Source organism: Bison bison, unplaced genomic scaffold, assembly GCF_000754665.1.
Source record: "Bison bison bison isolate TAMUID 2011002044 unplaced genomic scaffold, Bison_UMD1.0 scf7180017864302, whole genome shotgun sequence".
NCBI lineage: Eukaryota > Metazoa > Chordata > Mammalia > Artiodactyla > Bovidae > Bison > Bison bison.
The window spans coordinates 2,743,267-2,748,954 of NW_011494874.1; the positions used below are offsets into that span (position 1 = coordinate 2,743,267).

A 5,688-nucleotide genomic window follows, 5' to 3' on the forward strand; every position below is an offset into this window, starting at 1 on the left:
CAGCCAGTTGAGATTTGGAACAGATGTAGTGACTAGCCATGAAACTCCTCTGCAGGGGTCCTGGGGAATCAATGTCAACTCACCTGTTGTCTCTTCCAAGAAGCAGGCATCATGCCCTGAGTGTCCTGCTGAGGATAACATGCCGGGTGGGCTACCAGGGGTCCATGAGCTGATAACCATGTCTGCTCACTGTTGGGCTTAACCCCCCCCCTCTCCTGTTACCCAGACTTCCCTCTGGAATGGTCTTCCTGGAGAACTCTCCTTGAATAATCCACCTGCCTACAAGTCTTGAGGAACTCTTCTCCAAGTTTAGGATAAAAGTACTTATTAAAAACAGCACTCTGCTCCCCAGCAAAACTACAAAAAGATAAGTCAGAGACAATTAGATGAGATACAGCACAGGGGCCTTTGAGAAGTATGTAAAGACTTTGTAGTCTCTTTCTGTTAAGAACTTTAACATTGTAACTTTCCCAAGAAGACTGGTATTTTGTCTTAAAAAAGTTATTATTAAAATAAAACAATCTGAAAAATAAGTTTTATACTAAAGCATCAGTACACCTGCCACACAGTCATAACAATTCCCACGGTCATCTCATCTTTATAATTTGTTCAGTGTATTTCTGGTGGCTCATCTGTTCTTTCAGAGGTTAAGCTTTGGAAACCAAAACACTGGAGGTTTTGGTTCAGGATTCTTCTAAAACTCCAAAAAAAAAAAAAAAAGTGCTAAACAACTTTTTGTTCACATTTATTTGTCAACTGTTTAAAAAAAATTGGTGTTACACAGCCTAATTTTTCACACTGACAGATTTACTGTAAAAAACAGGATGATAGGGTATCATTTAATACATTCTTAATTTGCAAAAGAAGAAATGAAGAAAAACAGAGGAGAACACTAGCCATCTGGTCAACCATCTGTTCCCATGCCCTCAGAGTGGGGCTAACACCTCCCCACTCCCCATGCCAGAACTTGACCCCCCACTTGCAGCGAATCCTTCAAGAAGGCATTTGATGAAGAAAAGAGATCAACCGTGCAATATCTGCCACAAATAAAGCAAATACATCACGGACAACCTCCTTTCGAACATCTCAGACCAGCTTCTGTGACATGCTCCTCTTCTGTCTGCTGGACATCCTCCTGCAAAAGAAATGGATGGTGAGCTCTCACACGCAGAGAACAGATGCCATCAAAGACCTCACGCTCCCTCCGAGCCTTCCTTCGACCTACCTGGTACGCAGGTATAAGTGGCCCTCCCTGACATCAGCTGCAGGATGTGGACAGCCTCCCAGGTGGGAAGGAGGCTCAGTTCTGAAGGCTGTACCTTTCCTGTTTCCTTCGGCATAGGACAGAGGCATCACTGGGCGACTTCACATCCCATGGGTGGCTCAGAACCAGAATCCCCCTCCAGGAGGTCCTCAGGGCTGCGGAGACTCTGGGGCTCTGGGGCCAGCTGCCCTCCATCTTGGTTCAGAAAGCCTGGCAGTGTTCTTGCATCTGAGCCTTCCCATCATCCAGGAGGGTGGCCCTTGACTTGGTCAATCAGGCAGGCTCTGTGAGCCACATCTTGGACAGCCTTTCTTGATGGACCTCTGGCGATAGCTGCTTCTTCTCCAAAGTTGTTTCTGTCCCCATGACAGTCTCTGACAGGAGGACAGGCCCCCAAGGATGGGTGGGGCAGGAGTCAACTGTTCCGCAGGCAGCCACTGAGCCCAGCATCACCCAAGTGCCACTAATGGGGTTCGTCATTAATGTCTCTTCCCGGAAGCTGGAGCTGGGCTTCCGTGATGAGGTATGATACTCAAATAGAAGTGTATCCATATTTTTCATCATAAACAAAGCTAAGAAACACAGACAACCTCTTTTCTAGTACCGAACAGAGCACTGAGAGGAACCAACCCTGCGGCCTCTGGTCCCAGTTGGCAGAGCTCCAGAAACTCCTCCTAAGGAAGACAGAAAGTGAGCGTCAGGGGACCAGCTGTCCAGGAATGCCACTCGAACTCTCTAGACAGCAACTGGCCACTTACCCTCCGGACCTGCCAACGCCAAGAGTCCCAGCTCTGATGGCCCTTCTTCCACGTCGGAACTGATACTGCAAAGAGGTTGGCCAAGACCGATTCGTAATAACTAAAACGAATTCACCTGGGAATACCTCTCAAGGACCACAGAATAGAAGGGTCCACGGAGACCTGTGGCGCCTCCTGCGGGAAGATGGCGGCAGGTGCATGGAGCCAGAGGCCGAAAGGTGTGACAGCACCAACTTTTAAGAGGCACGTCCACTTGTTGGTCCCGACCAGGGGGCTGACACCAACGTTCCTGCTCTGCCAACGACATCTGGGAACATGTGCCTCCAGGGCAGGACTGGAACCTAGAAAGAGGGGCTGAGCAGAATTAGTCCCAGTGAAATGGCCGTCCTGGGAAAACCCCTCTTCCAGAACCCCAGGGACCGCCACCCTCCACAACATCAGGTGTCCCTGATCAGCCCTCCTAGGGGGTGTGGGGGACGGTCCCCCAGGGGACGATCACAGCTAACATCCATGCACCTGGGCACCATCCAGCTCTGCCTCCGGAGAGGGCTGGTGGATCGTTTGCATCGGCTCTGAGTTTTCGTAGTTGTCACTGCCACTATTTAGCTGTATTATTTTGGGAAGGGGGCCGCTTCTCATCCGAACCTCCCCCTCAAATCCTGGGTGAAATTCTTCACCTGGATGTGTTTACCCAGCCTCTCTTGCAGCGGGAAGTGGGAACATGACCGAGGGCTCTCACAGTCATGCCCGTTCTTAGAGGCAGGCATGACCTGTGATCAAACCAAGGATGGTCAGTGGATGAGGGGCCAGCCTCCACGTACGTGCCCAGAGAGGCAGGGGGGCCAGAGCCCTTCCCGTGACGTGCCCTGGGGGCCAGGGGCTCCTCGAGCTGAGATGAGGGACCAGCCTCCACATACATACCCAGACAGCAGAGACGCTGGAGCCCCTTCCGTGAAGCGCCGTGGGGGCCGGGGCTCCTCCAGCTGAGATTTGATGCCGGAAAAGAAGTGCACCATGTTTGTTTCGTCACATATCAGCGAAAAGAACATGGGCAACTTCTTTCCAGGCACCAGTGGTCAGCCCCGACGGGCACGGACATACTCACAGCCCATGGTCCGCCTGTGTGGAAGGGACACTGCGTGTCAGGGTGCGGCGGCCGGGCCTCGGCCAGTACCATCCAGTCAGTGGGGGCTTGAAGGCGGTGGGGCGTCTGCTCACCTGGGAGGAGGCGGACGGCGCTCGTGTCTGCAGCGTCCAGGCAGCCCTCACAGGCGAGGCTGATGCGGGGCGGAGGTGGGTCACATGGCCGTCATGGATGAAGTCAATCAACCCCAGCCTCTCTCTTACTCATGATTCCAGGGAGAGCTCACGGGCAGAATCAAATAATCAGTATAGCCAGGTTCCGTATGTTTGTGATCAAGTCCGCAAATGGTCAAGCAGAGCATCATTTCAGAGGAAATGGGGTGGTCTGGGACCCTGAAATAAAATCTCCTCCGTGAGTCAGTGGTTCTGCAAGGCATCCTCTTGAGAAATGCGAAGCCAAGGACCTCAAATTAGGTGGGACAAGTGCCGAAGCAGCATCTGCTGTCCATGGACCACCCCTAGGGTGCCTGGCAAGCTCCTGATTCCAGCATCCCCTTCTTACAGACACTCCTGGTTCCTTTGAGAGATGGTCTAGTTCTACAAGACAGTCTGTTCAGGATGACTTGTGACAAATACAGAAAATCCATCACAGAGGCCACTGGACAATAGGGATGAAGAAATGATGTCTTTTGCAAAGTCAGCATCACTTCCAGGAAGTCCTCCCAGGGAGCGAGGAGCCTGTGGGCGAAGGAGGCAGGGGAGATGTTCTGGGGTCCAACCGTCCTTCAGGTCTCTTGGAGAGGGGCCCATGCCAATGGTGTTCCCTAGACACAAAGCACATGAATTGGGGATTACTTGTCATTCATAAATTAAACCAAGAGGACAACATTTTTGAAGTGCAAACACAGTAAATCCGTAAGAAAAAGGCATTTTTCACCAAGACTTCACCTTGGGACATTGAAGATAGCTGAACTAAGAGACATATATCCTTGAAAGATAAATGCAGGGTTTTTGTTTGTGGATCACTGCAGCAGCACGGTATCATCTGTTTATATCCAAGTAAGATAAAACCCAACTCAAACTGGCCAAAAATAAAGGGAGAGAGAGGCTTCATACAACTGAAAACCGTCAAGGCAGGGCAAGCTTCAGGCAAGGTTTGATTCAGGGGCTCAAACATGAGAGAAATCAGGGGACACTGGGGAAGAAAAAAAGATTCGGCAGGCGGGGGGCAAAAATCTTGACCAGAGTCTACTACAAGTGCCCACATGCCTTCCATGAGGTCGGCACCGGAACCAAGAAGTCTTCGAGGCTGAATTGGATACTGAAAAAGAAGTGCACCGCGAATGTTTCGTCACATATAAAGCGAAAAAGACACGGGCAACTTCTCCTTAAGCACCACACGTCAGGATCGTTCAGCAGCTCAGCTTCTCCGCGTGGCATCACTTCTGAGAGCAAATGGGTCCTGCTGGCACTTCAGGTGACATGTCATCATGAAACGGGTGCCAGAAGGGACGTTTCACGATTGTTGAAACACAGAAGACGGCTCAAGGGCAACACTGCCTCAAAGGAAGGGGAACGACCTTGGGCCTGGCAGTGTGGCCACTGCTGACTGCTCAGCTCGCAGAAGTGCCCCCATGCAGACAGGACACGGGAGGTATGTGAATGAAACCCGAGTTTCTGGAGGCCCATGTGGATGACTGGCACACCCTTGCCTGTCTCCACATCCCACCCTCGTTGTAACCTCCTCGTGGTGCCGTGGACCTCCCATTACGTGTCTTTGGGCTTGGCTGTATGACTTGCTTTGACCAGTGAGACACGGACAGAGATGTGCCTGTTGCAAGTTTCAGTCTTCAGCAGCCTCTGAGTTTCCCCTCACTTCCTAGGGCCCTGTCATGGCTGCGAGACCCACACACCAGGCAGTGCAAGAGGAGAGTGACAGACGGTGAGTCCCACCTTCACCCCCTGGAGCAAGCCTCATGTCCAGAAGGTGTTTTAGGTACGGAAAAAGTGAAAGCCTCTCAGTCCTGTCCGACTCTTTGCAACCTCATGGACTGTAGCCCGCCAGGCTCCTCTGTCCATGGAATTCTCCAGGCCAGAACACTGGAGTGGGTTGCTGTTCCCTTCTCCAGGGGATCTTTCCAACCCTGGAATTGAACCAGGGTCTCTTGCATTGCTGGTGGATTCTTTACCAGCTGAGCTACCAGGGAAGGACACTCAGAATTAGTGGACCAGGAGACACATGTGCTACGCTGAGCATATGGTCTTGAGTGAGATATCAACATCCATACCTTCACAGATGGTGAACTCCAAGGCGTGTTCTCTGCCATAGGTGTCATGTCCAGAATGCATCTGAAGCAGTATCTGACAATGACCAGTGTCCATCCTGGATGAGTCCTCCTAGGTCAAAAAAATGCTGAACAACAGACACAGAGATGAGTGACGACAGCAAAGCCTCCTCCCCAGGCGATGAACGTGGGTTTGAAATGCACTCAGGGAGAGGTTGGGTTCTACAGGTGGTAACGATCCAGGAGGCGCACATTGAAACCTGCCTGTGAGCACACACCGAGGCCGGTGCCTCAGCTA

The 5,688-nt window shown here is 51.5% G+C and overlaps 1 long non-coding RNA gene across 1 annotated transcript; it reads right to left on the reverse strand.

Moving 5' to 3' along the window:
* Positions 1 to 3,085: 3,085 nt before the first annotated feature.
* Positions 3,086 to 5,477, reverse strand: LOC104996953. Its single transcript, XR_826270.1, has 3 exons — positions 5,394 to 5,477; positions 3,241 to 3,929; positions 3,086 to 3,157 (listed from the first exon to the last, which is right to left on the reverse strand). It is a non-coding gene; the product is annotated as an uncharacterized LOC104996953 (long non-coding RNA).
* Positions 5,478 to 5,688: the final 211 nt, after the last annotated feature.